Below are 12368 nucleotides of genomic sequence, written 5' to 3' on the forward strand. Positions count from 1 at the left end.
TCATGTCAAATTGCTTTAAGTTAAGACCTGGGCTCCCTCCCTATAAGATGACTCACCTGAAACGTATTTAAAACAGAAACAACCAGAGACGTTACCAGGAACAAAGAAACAAGAAAACGGTGTCTCCCAGAAAGATAGGTAAGCAGAGACAAAGCTGCCTGTTTCTTATTTCCTAATGGCAAGAGTAAAAAGTTTAGAGGAGACATAAGGGATACTCAGCTCTCCAACTAGACAGGGAGCTCCGTGAAGCAGACTGATTCATCTTGGGTTGCCAGCCCCTAGCACTCTGGCACATAGCAGTGCTTGATAAATGTGGAATGTATGAGTGACCCTGCCTGGTGGTACTCACAAGGAAAGCTGAGGCTTGAGGTGGAGGACTTGCCTTTGCTCTGCCCCAGCAATGGGGAGGCTAGGGAGTAGGCACAGGTCCTCTAGGTCCCCAAGCCTTGGGAAGAGGTCAGTTTTGGCTTTCTAAAACAAAAGAATGACTAGAGAAACAAGAAAGCAGACTACATCCAGGGAAGGATTGGCCACCAAGCCTCCTTCAACCTCTTAATTTCCTGTGAACTGCACAGTCCAACTTGGCTCCCATTTAGCCCAGAATTATAGAGCACACAAACCAGAAAGGACCTTAGAGATCAGTACTCATCTAATTTCATCATTTTACAGATGAGGAAACTGAGACCCTTAGAGTCTAGTACAAAGCTTGTACTAGGTCACTCATCTAGAGACAAAGGCCAACCCCAGAACCCAGATCTCTTCATGCTGAGTCTAATGCTCTTTTTTTTTTTTTTTTTTATAAATTTATTTATTTTTGGCTGTGTTGGGTCTTCGTTTCTGTGCGAGGGCTTTCTCTACTTGTGGCAAGTGGGGGCCACTCTTCATCGCGGTGCGCGCGGGCCTCTCACTATCGCGGCCTCTCTTGTTTTGGAGCACAGGCTCCAGACGCGCAGGCTCCAGACGCGCAGGCTCAGTAGTTGTGGCTCACGGGCCCAGTTGCTCCGCGGCATGTGGGATCTTCCCAGACCAGGGCTCGAACTCGTGTCCCCTGCATTGGCAGGCAGATTCTCAACAACTGCGCCACCAGGGAAGCCCCTAATGCTCTTTTAAATATTAATTCCACTGCATTGAGCTACCTCCCATTTCCCAGAAGGGCTTCTAGAAGCTCCAATTAAGGCAATTTCATTCACAAGTGAAGTAATCAGAATTAAGAAAAGTGTTTTGTGCATCTTGAAGCAATAGTTCAGTATTTCTGGAACTTCAGACTCTTCCACTTCACAGATTTTTCTTCACATTCTCCCTCTGCAAGTACTTAAAATTTGCTGTGTCCAAATGGATAGAAAATGTGTGAGGTCTCTTTCTGTTTTGCAGAGGGGATGATGTAGGCTACAAGAGGAACCACTTAGAGACACTAATTGTAGATGCTGAGAAAAAGGTCAATAATTAGATTGAACAATTAATCACAGAATTTGATCAGTGTGGATTGCCAATCTGGGCCTTTCAGATTTTAAAAACATCTCTCTATTCCCTCCACGGCAGGTTTAGAACCTGCTTTATCCAGATTACTGTTTCAACACTAGTAGAAACAATTGTTATGTAAAACGGGATAGCCCGGTTTAAATGTGGCTAACGTATTTGAGAATAAACTACAATTCTATTCTTTATTCAGTCAATAAGTATATCAGGACCACATATTCGATCTCTGCCAATGCAGTGAAAAGCATCATACATTCTAGTATGCTTTGTTTCTAAATGATCTAGTTCACACAGTACTCTGTTGTCCGCCTATTCTAGTAAGTAATTTCAGAATTCACATCACTTACAAAGATGCCAAGTGGCTATTTAGGGAAGTCTGATTCAAAAAAAAAAAAAAAAAAACCTCCAAAACAAAACAAACCTCCCCCTCTCTTCTCCCTCCCCCAAACCCCACGTGTTTTGTGCAAGACGGAGTCAACCAGTGGGATTCACAGGAGGTCCCCAAGTCAAATGCTGCAGCTGCGTTTTAAAAAAGGGTTGGATAAACTACAGCCATTAATAACATCTGTATCTATGCAAGCTAAGATGATGATAGGGGTAATCAGATCTCATGCTTCAGGGCATAAGATGATTGCCTGCTGGGAGAAGGAGGATTTAGGCTTTCAGGTATAGCAGCGCACAGCTCAGGAGGTAGGTTGTAGACATTTCTCCAAGTCTCTAAAATTTCAGGTGTAACTGACATGACTTTGGAATAGATGAAACATTTGAAATCTAGTGTTTCTTTCAGATCAGGACATTGAATAATTAGATATTTGAAACGCCCACATGTACTACATATAGCATATATGTATCTCTCTATAGATAAGATACAAATATTTAGATGCCTTTTTTGAAGGCTGATGTTTTGACTATCTTTAGTGCAAAGCAGATGCTTAATAAATGCTAAACAACAATGAAAACAGTGGAGGTAACTTAACTTTAGTCCATGCATTTATGATTAGCTAAAATAATGTATAATTACCCAAGCACTCATAATAGCACATATTTGGATCCCTAAATATATGTTTTCCAGTTGCATTAGCTAAATAATGATTGGAGTTGCATGTTTGGAGTGTACAAGGAATGTATTCATTTTAATGTCCTGATCACTAAAGTAATTTTTAAAACTTAATATTTGTCTGGAAGTGAGAAAGGAATTGCACAAAATAATCTTAACTTCTCTTTCTTTAATATTTTCAAACCCTAGGAGGGTGTGCACTTTAGGACAGTTGTACAATTTAATCACTTTTGAAAACACTGCAAGTGTTGAGTAGGGTCAAAGAGCTCTATTTATTTAGACATGTAAACCCATGCTGCAGGACATACAGAATCAGACAGTGGTCCACATTTCGAGACATGTAGAATCTTTTGAAGAAGCTGATTTCTAACTAGAGTCTTTTTGGCATGAAATACATTCTTACTACCGGCTTTGTCACTATTACTAAACCATTCACTTCTGTTCCACACGGAGGGACTGTTCTGAAGGATACGGTTGTTAAATGCAATTTTAAAAATGATGCACATAAACAGTTTAAAAGCGGGATGTGTGGAAATCCTGCAGCTGTTTGGCTGCAGACAGGCATGGGAAATCAGTCAGAAGCCCAAAGCATCATAGTTAATAACCATTATTCTGTTGTCTGGGATGTTTGTTTAAATACTATTGACACTGTGTATGTCTTGTCATCTTCTCTAAATTGTAGCTCTTAACCACCGAAATCTTGTTAAAGACCACCTAGGGTTTCCTCTGTATGATGCTGAAGTGTGTATTCACCTGATGGATAAACAAAAAACAGATTTTTTTGTTTTAACTTTTCTCTCATGTGCAACTAGCAGGAAATTTTCTGGACTAAAGAAAGAGACTGAGTGAGTACAGTAGAAATAGAAGCTGTGGAGTCCCAACCTTTGTATTTCTCCTCTAGTGACAGAAAATGAACAAACCCATCAACTGATTAATACAATTCAGTTCTGCTTAAAATTCACAGATCTGTTTGGTATGAGACTGTATTTTAAAAGACATACTTGCCATTAAGTGTGAAGAAATCAGTTACTATTCTTTTCATCAACAGCATGTTGGGATTTTTTTCCATTTAGATTTTGCTTATTTAAGTGAGGTCATTTGGGGGAAGAGCGGCTCTGGCGGGTGGGAAAAAAAAAAATCTAACAGCCCGACTCCCAAGTTGAGAGCTACAGATCACGGGCCATTCAGTACAAAGCGTTTTATATCTTGACTTATGAGGGGACAATAGCCGGTCTTACAAAGACCCCACCTGTGATTTAGCACGGTTGACATCTTTGTTAAGGAGGAGCCGGAGGGCAGAAGAGAAACAAACACGTGCACCATCCGGAACTTGTTACCAAGCCCCACCTTCAAGAATGTTTCACGCCGTCCCTGAGGTTTGCTAGGTTTTTTCCTTACAGTTTTTTAAAAAAGAGGTGAGAGGAGAGAGAGGAAATGAACGTTGTCCACGCTAATTGACCCAAAGCGCTGGACTTAACGGCTTGCAAGCGACAAGCTGTTCCATTTTACAGACGGATAAATGGAGATCAGGTCTACGAAGCGTCTGGCTCAGCAGGTGCCGGGGATCGGGGATCCCCGAGGGGCTTCGGGCCGCCGGGCTAGGGGCGCGGAGGGCGGCGCGGCCGCGGGTGGGACGCCGAGTGTCGGCCCCAACCTTCAGGCCGGTGGCTTTTTGCTTCCTTCCCGAAGGTCGCTTCTGACAAATCTATCTATTTGGGGCAAATTGTCAGTGAGAAACTTCCGCTCGAACTGCCGTGGACAAAACCGGCTGTTTGAAAAGGGTAAATCCCGCGGCCCGGCGAGGCCGAACAATGGGCCGCTGGTGCTGCTGCGGCGGGGGCGGCCGGGCGGGCCGCACAAAGGGCGGATTAATTGGGGCCGCGGCTGAGCGATTCGCGCTAGCTCCACTCAGCCCGCACCGCGGGGCGCCCCATTGACTGGGTCCCGAGCCCCACTTTTCACAAACTCCAAACAAAAGTCAATTTCTTTTTTATAAGGCGGCGGAGGGGGCTACGGCCAAGATTCTCCTCTTGCTCCTTTGCCTCCTTGCTGCAGAGGGTGGGGTTGTACTGGGGGGAGACTGGAAGGAGAGGGGCGTGGGGGAGCCCGGGAGTGGGAGGGGACGCGGGTGTGGCTGACGCAACCCTGTCCCCACATCCGCTGCCACCTCCTGGCTGCACCCACCTTCCAGGCAGGCCCTTAGATCCCTGTCCGAGGCCTAGTAGCTTCAGAAAAACGTGGAAGGGGTGATGGCAAGGACCGGGGTGACGCTTGGGGGCACCAGGTTGGGGGAAGTACTGGCAGGTGATTTAGGAGGAAGGGAAAGAGACGTACCCTTGGTATTCTAAGACCTTGGGAGGTGTCACCGTTCATCAGATATTTACTGAACAACTACTATGGTCCTGATAGGAGGGAGACTAAAACGAGTTTGCCCTCAATTTACACACAGTTTGGGAAGGCTGACTCCTAAATCAATAAGCAGGTGGGGGAGAAGGGGTGCCAGGATGGGGGCCCCAAAGGAAGGCGTCACCATCCCTCTGTAAAGTTATGAGGTGGACTTGCCCATGTAACATATGGGACAAGATATCTAATTACTTTGCAGATACATGGTAGTGTTAGAAATGACAGTAATTTTAAAAAACCAAATTGTAGGATTAATATTGTCACTGGTCTGAAAAGCACATATGGAGGGACCAGGAGTTCATCTCTTGTTTCTCTCCTTTCCAAATAGGAGAATGAGTACAGAAGTCTCTTTGACACTGTTGTAAGCTGGGTTGGCAGTGGTTGCATACAAGACAACCCAGTCCGCGTGGTTAGTGCAAAGGCCACATTCTTCTTAGAGGACCGGCTTCCCAAGTGAATCAACAGGGAGGAGGGACTGCGTGCTGTTGTAAGGGAAGCCATTTGTTGGGTGGAGGGCTGGCATGTGCTAAAAGAGGATATCCCAATGTTTTTACTTCATGGAGGATTCTTCTGCTCTTGGACCTGTAGGCACTTGTGTGCTCTGAGGCTGGCTAACTGAAGTCTTCAATAGCTAGGCTTTAGTATAGAGACCCTCCAAAGGCATCAGGTCAGGGTATTGGCGCAGTGAGAGGGGAGGCACAGTGAGAGAGGAGCTCTGATGGCAGGTACCGAATCTGTGGCAGGCTCAGTAAGAGGGGTGAGGAAAGCCTTCGAGGATAGGCTGAAACATGGCTGGAGACAGAAAGACCTAGACATTGACAACAGAAAACAATAGCAGCAGACAGACCTGCTGGCAGAATCCAACCTGGGCTCCTTTTCAACCCGTTTAAAACTGTAGATTTAAAATTATCTTCTCTGGGCCAGACTGTGAGCCCTTCTAGATTTCTCTTGAATGAAAGTCAAAGGCAAATATTTATCTAAAGATGTCACAACTTTGAATTTCAATAATAACTTATCTGCTGATCTCTGGTGGAAATCTAGAACAGCTGTTACTCCATTGTGTATTTTGAATTTCCAGAAGATAAATTTGGGAATCAACATTTTTTTCCCCATCAATTCTCAGTATGTTTTCCTTTAGTTTATTGATGCCTTTGCTAATTCAAATCAAATAAATGACAGGACCTTTTGCTTATTATTATGAAAGTTCTTAAAACCTACCAAAAAATATAGCATTTGACCTTTATTGGCAAGTATGACTATGCTGAGTGTGTGCATGTCAGCAAAAGTTGAGTGGGGGTGTAAAGACTGAGATGTCGCATTATTAGGAAGAAAAAAGAAAACAGAAGTATGAGTCAGAGTGATAAAACTTCGACATTGAAGGAATCATTTAACAGCAATGTGTAGGTTTAGACAGAATTGATGACAGATCTACTGTCTGTTAATAGAAAGCTTATGACCACAGCTTCTAAGAGCACCCAGCACGATTGCTTATCATTTCTATTTTACAGATGAAGGTCTTCTGAGAGGGGAACACTAGGTAATTTTGATAAGGTCAACCCCTGAAAGGGGTAACGTACTGGCATCAGGCCTTTCCATCACTCACTCTGGTTAGCTTTCAAGGCCTTAAATTACTCTCTTGAATTTTTCTGGAGTCACTTGATGAGAACATCATTAGAGGAAAGAAGCTCCTGGAGATCTGATTATAATTAAACTCTGTTTTTTTCTCCTACACTTGCTAGCTGAGCAAACACTGCTGGAAAGGGAGGATGGTGATCTTGGTACCCCCAGGCTTAGGTTGCCAGAAGAGTACAGAAATCTGACTTCTGATAATGGTAGAGCAGGTGCAAGTACAGCTCCAGATCTAGAATATGGTATTCATAAGCCAAAAAGAAGGAGCACTTGATCCAGGGATGGACTAGATTTAAATCAATAAGAGAATGAAGCCAAAATCTTAGAAATAACATATCTAACATTTGAGTGTGATTGTATCATACATATAAAATACTGTATGAATACATCTGTATGATTTAAAGAATAAAATAAAATGACTGCTTTATCCCAGCAGCTACAGTAAAAAAAATAGAATCTCAGTAGTGTCCGCAAGGAGACTCCTTTGCGCCCTCTTGGATTTCATCTCTCCTCCCTACCAACACACCAGAAATAATCACCACCCTGAATTGTGTTTTACTCATTTGCTTGCTTCATAATTTTACTACTTATGTATGTATCGCTAAATAATATAGCGTATATATATTATATAATAATATATAGGGTTTCCCTCGTGGCGCAGTGGTTAAGAATCCACCTGCCAATGCAGGGGACATGGGTTCGAGCCCTGGTCTGGGAAGATCCCACATGCCGTGGAGCAACTAAGCCCATGTGCCACAACTACTGAGCCTGCGCTCTAGAGCCTGCAAGCCACAACTACTGAGCCCACGTGCCACAATTACTGAAGCCCGTGCACCTAGAGCCCTTGCTCCGCAACAAGAGAAGCCACTGCAATGAGAAGCCCGTGCACTGCAACAAAGAGTAGCCCCCACTCGCCTCAACTAGACAAAGCCCGCATGCAGCAACGAAGACCCAACGCAGCCTAAAATAAATAAAATAAATTAAAAAATATATATATATAACATAGTTGTCATTGATTTTTCTCCCACCACTGTGTTTAATGTTGGTATTAATTGTGGTACACTCACACAATGTGGTTTCTTCATTCTCATTGTTGTATAGTAATCCACTGTGTGAGCATGCTACAAGTGACTGCTCCTCACCACTAGGAGTGGACATTTGGGTTCTTCCCTTCGCTTTCTCTCTCTCTGTCTCTCAGACTATCTCTTGTGCATGCCTCCTGTACACATATGCTAGAATTTCCCTATTGCAAGGTTGTAATGGTGTTCTCCTAAATCGTTTTCCAAAACTTTTATAGTTTCGCCTTTCCACATCTAAGTCTTTAATCCAACTGGAATGAGTTTTTGTGTATGGGGTAAGGCAGGGATCCAATTTAGTTTTTTTTTTTTTCCCACAGTTGTTTAATAAATTTTCTTAGTACCATTGATTGAACCTTTTCTCTGTTTATCTCTAGTGCCTACTATATTATAAAAGCAAGTCTCTATATATGCCTTGATTTATTTCCAGGTTCCCTATCATATTCCTTTGGCTCCTTTGTCTAGCCCTTTGCCAGCATCCCATTGTCTTACTTACTATATAGCTTATATGCTAAGTCTTGATAACTGGGAGGGCAAGTCTTCTTACCTTGTACTTTTTCTTAGGAATACTTGGCTATATTTGGCCCTTTGTCCCTCCATTTTAATTTCAGAATTAGTTTGTCAAGTTCCACAAAAACATATTTCCGGGATTTTCATCAGAATTGGATTTAATCAATATGGGGAGAATTGACATCTTCATGTGTTGAAGCTTCCTACTAACAACTTGGTATTTATTTAAGTCTTCTTTAATGTTTTTTTCAGTAAGATATATTTTTTCTGTGTAAATGAGGTGCACGACTTTTGTTAGATTTATACCTAGATTTATTATATTTTTGCTATATAATGGCATTCTTTTACAATATTTTCTTATTGATAGTTTTGCTGTATGAAAGTTATGCTGTATACTGATTCAAAACCTCTCTTATTAATTCTAATAATTTACCTATAGTTTCCTTTGAGTTTTCTATGCGGCCAATAATATTATGTGTAAATATGAGAGTTTTTTTATCTTTCTTTTTCAATCCCTAAACCTTTAACTTATTTTCTGATTTTGTCACACTTATACAGGTTAGGACTTTGAATACAATATTGAATAGCAGTGGTAATGGCAGTAACTTTGCATTTTCTCTGATGCTAAAAGGAAGTATACGATTGTGGGTGCATATGAGTGTAGACTTGACATATTTTCTTCTTTTTTTTTTTTTTTGGCCTTACCACACAGCAAGTGAGATCTTAGTTCTCCAATCAGGAAATGGAGTCTTAACCACTGGACCACCAGGGAAGTCCCTTGACATATCTTCTTGGTGAATTAGGTAGGAACTGTTTTCATTTCTAGTAATGCTTTGGCCATAGTCTATTTTCTCTGATATTAATTTTGCCACACTAGCTTTCTTCTGTTAATATTTGGTTTTCCATCCTTTGACTTTCAACCTTTCTATAACTTTATGTTTTAAGAATCTCTTGTAAACCGGTTTATAATTGTTTTTTAAAAAAAAAATTCATTTTGATAATCCTCAACATTTAACTGGACATTTATATTCGTACATTTACATTATTATAAATACTGATATATGTACTTGGACTTATTACTGCCATCTTTTTGGTGCTTTATATTTCTATTTTTTGCTCCTTCTTTTTTGCTTATTTTGCACTGAGAATTTTTTGTTTGGAAGTTATATTCTTTGTGTGTCTATTCTTTTAGGGGTTGCCTCGCTGTTTGAATGTTTTCACTTAACAAGGTTAATCAACATCTTTCCTCCTCGGAAACAATATGAGGACCTTAGAAATCTTTTCAACATATCCTTTTCTAGTTCTGGAATCCAGTTCTAGCTCAATCCTTTCCCCCCCACAGATTATATATTATTGTTAATACAATCAAATTTATTTAGATCTACCCACGTATTTACCTATATCTTTTCTGATTATTTCCTTCTTTCTGAAGTACATCCTTTATACTTTTCTTTGGTGAGGGTCTGCCAAGTATTAAAGTCTCTCAATTTTTGGTTGACTGAAAGTATATTTTACACTCATCCTCGGAAGATATTTCACTGGGGATATAGTGCTTGATTCATAGTTATTTTCTCTCAGCACGATGATATGATTCTACTGTCTTTGTGTGTGCGTGTGTGTGTGCGTGCACCCCTGTTGTTGCTTTTTTTTAAAAAAGATTTATTTATTTATTTATTTTTGGCTGCATCGGGTCTTGTTGCGGCACATGAGACCTTCGTTGAGGCGTGCAGGATCTTCTGTTGCGGCACGCAGGCTTCTCTCTAGGTATGGCGTGCGGGTTTTTCTCTTCTCTAGTTGTGGCACGCAGGCTCCAGGGCATGTGGGCTCTGTAGTTGTGGCACGCGGGTTCCAGAGCGTGTGGCTCTGTTGTTTGTGGCACTCAGGCTGTCTAGCTGAGGCGCGCGAGCTCAGTAGTTGTGGCACACGGGGTTAGTTGCCCCATGGCATGTGGGATCTTAGTTGCCTGACCAGCGATCGAACCCATGTCCCCTGCATTGGAAGGCGGATTCTTTACCACTGGACCACCAGGGAAGTCCCAGCTCCTGTTGTTTTTTGTTGAAAAGTCAGTATTAGGTCTAAGGCTGCACATTTACAGATGCTCTGTCTTTCCTGTCTACTTTTAAAGTTTTCCCTCCCTTTTGGAGTTCTACATTTTTACAATCATAGTTCTATATGTAGATTTCTTTTATTTATCATGCTTGGGATTCACTTGGCTTCCTGAATCTGAGCACTGTGGTCTTTAACAATACTGGAAAATTCTCCTCTATTATTATCACTTTATCTCTTTGGAAAGTGCTTTCTGCCTACTCTATTAGCTCCTTCATGAACTCTGATTAGGTGTTATAAAACTCTTAACATCTCTTTTATGTTTTTTGTCTCTTTGTCTTCTGGATTGTATTTTGGAAAATGTTTAAATATATTTCCTAGTTCACTGATTCTCTTTTTCATTGGGTCTAAACAGCTGTTTAAGCCCCTCTCCTCCACATTTAAAAAATTATTTTATGTTTCATTTCCTGAAGTACTGTTTGGTTCCATATCAGATCTGCTTGGATATCCCTTACAGTCTCTTGTTCCTTGCTAATATTTTCAAGCTCCCCTTTTATTTTATTAATCATATAAAATTGGTATTTGGTCACTAATGTCAATATTTGATGTCTGTGCAGGACCACTTTTGATGTCTGCTGCTTGCTTCTTCTGGTCTTCACTTCATGGTACCATGTTTCTTCCTAGGTTTTATGACATTTTTCTTCTGTGATCTTCTCATTTGTCTTGGCACTTTATCTCTGGGGATTCTTAAAGGCCAAAGTTGGAAATGAATTTGTGCAGGGAAGATCTGCACTTGCTCTTTCTGGCTGAGTTACTTGGTTGTACTACCAACTTGGGATCCTTTTGTATTGAAATACTCTATTTTATGGTTTAAAATTTGGGGGGGCCACATATGTGGTATGAATTCAGGTAGAAAGCTCTCCTGTGATGGACCTAGTTGTGCTTCCAAATTCTTAGGGAAGTTTTTTTCTTTCTTTCTGTCCTCCCAACATCAACATTAAGATAGGCAAATGTCCTTGAAATAGCACCCCTCTTTGGGACAGGGTTTTTTTAAATTTGTCTTTACACTGAGGATGTAGCCCTTTGTGTTTTCAGCTTTATGTAAGGATTCTCCTAGCAGGTTCCCCACCTTGGGCAATCTCTGAGCTTCATCTCAGAGTTGAGATTCAGGGTCTCCAGAGTCTGACAGAAACTTTCAGGGTGAAAGCTGGCTTTGGAACTTGCTTACTTACCAGGGTTTCTGTTTTCACTTACTTTGGGGGATCTGAAAAATCCCTCCCTTTTGTGCAAGCTCAGTGATATATTTAAAAAGACATTTAAAAAATATTTTATCAAGAGTTTTAGCTATCTTAGCTGAGATTGTCATTCAGGGTATCTGTATCAGGGTGCTCCAAAGAAAGAGATTATATTATATTACAATATAAATTATGTGTCTATCTATGTCTATAGAGAGACTCTAAGTATTGGCCCATGAGATTGTGGGGGCTGGCAAATCCAAAATCCACAGGGCTGACTGATAGGCTGGATTTTCCAGCAAGAGTTGATGTTACAGTTTTGAGTCCAAAGGCAGGTCTGGATGCAGAATTCCTTCATCTTCAGGGCACCTGTCTTTTCTCTTAAGGCCTTCAACTGAGTGGATGAGGCTCACCTACATCACGGAAAGTAATCTGCTTTACTTAAAAATCTACTTTAACCACATTGCTATGGAATACCTTCATAGCAATACCTAGACTAGTGTTTGACCAAACACTGGGCACCATAGCCTAGCCAAGTTGACACGTAAAACTAACCTTTGCAGCATCTAACCCACCAAAGTGCTGGAAACAGAAGCCAGTGCTATAATTTCTGGTGATGAAATGATAGCCACAATCATGGAGCACAATACAGTAATGTCATTCTTGGAGGCTTCAATGAAGATAGGTCTAAGGAGACACTAAGCATCCTCTTAGGAGGCTGATGGACTATTCTGTTTTCACAGTCTAGTGCTTACTATAGGCCTATAGTGCTTACTATAAGTACTGTATGTTGTGGGAAATGTGTTCTTCATATAAAATTACAGGAAAAGGAAGACACACTTAATTGCCTTAAATTCTAGGCCATAATGATGCAAGCAATCCTGGAAAGCTATATTATTGATATTTACTCAAACTTGCCAAAATTCAATATGTATT

Source organism: Balaenoptera ricei, chromosome 12, assembly GCF_028023285.1.
Source record: "Balaenoptera ricei isolate mBalRic1 chromosome 12, mBalRic1.hap2, whole genome shotgun sequence".
Lineage (NCBI taxonomy): Eukaryota > Metazoa > Chordata > Mammalia > Artiodactyla > Balaenopteridae > Balaenoptera > Balaenoptera ricei.